Consider the following 1,143-nt stretch of genomic DNA (forward strand, 5'->3'; position numbering starts at 1 on the left):
AATTGATGTATGTATGGATTGTGATAAGAGTTGTATGAGCCCCTAATAAAACGATTAAAACAAACTATGAGGGGGTTTGCAAAAGTTTGTGGAAAAAAATGAAACAAAAAGGTAATGGATATTTTCCATGAACTTTCTGAAACCCCTCACACACTAACCTTCTGTTCCTTCTATTGTCTATAATTTCCTGCCAGTTCCTCTCTCTGGTTGAGCACCACTAGGGATAAGATGAAGGGTGGATGGAGAGAGCATCCGGAGAAGACACTCGTCCGTCACCTGGGAGCACAGTTGAGATTTGTTGTTCACAAACGCTAAACTTTTTGCTTTGTCATCCTTGCTTCCCCGTGGTTTGCAGATGGCAGTGTTTTTCTGTGGCTTCCCTGTGCCCTGGGACCCACAGCAAGATCATCAGCATCTAGTTCTTCTTTCTCCCTCTGTCACCTATTTTCTTTTTTTTAAGTAAGAAATCTTAAGGTTTCTGCTCGTGGTCATAGCAGAGTGTAGTGCTTAATACTCTGTCAATGTAGCTAGCCTGTGGTCCTCAGTGGTTTGGTAAACATGATGTACTCATCCTCCGTTATAATCTTTGGACTGGATATAAAGATGGATCTCTTCCATTTGGTTGGTCAGGCAGATGTCTTCCAAATGTCTTGAACTAGATGAATGAATGCTTCCAATGGATCATCACATTTTGAAACATTTCAATTGGTATCCTGTCAACTTCTTGTTTTTCATTAATGCCTTCAGTACAGCTTGGACTTCCTCCTTCAAAACCCTTGGTTCTTGATCACATGCTACCTCTTGAAATGGTTGAACATTGACCTATCATTCTTTTTGAAACAGTGACTGCATTCCTTCTGTGGTAGTTACAGAATCTGTTGTCAATTTGAGATTTTAAGAGTGAAGGGGTGGAGTTTAGCCTATTAATCAGGTCGCAGCTTGATGACCTCATTTGGAGGCATTAAGGAGATAAATAGCTCGATGGAGGTGGGGCACAAGCTCACTCCCTGTGAAACATTCCTGTTGAGAAGACACATGGATATGTGGACAACTGGATATCCCTTGCAGAGGGGTAGTGGGGAGGCGATGAGTCGCTCAGGGTGCAGTATAGCATTGATGAAACTCACAACTTTCCTCTAGTTC

The sequence above is a fragment of the Echinops telfairi genome, unplaced genomic scaffold (assembly GCF_000313985.2).
Source record: "Echinops telfairi isolate 266 unplaced genomic scaffold, ASM31398v2 ScPeMD7_18;HRSCAF=68, whole genome shotgun sequence".
NCBI classification, from domain to species: Eukaryota; Metazoa; Chordata; class Mammalia; order Afrosoricida; family Tenrecidae; genus Echinops; species Echinops telfairi.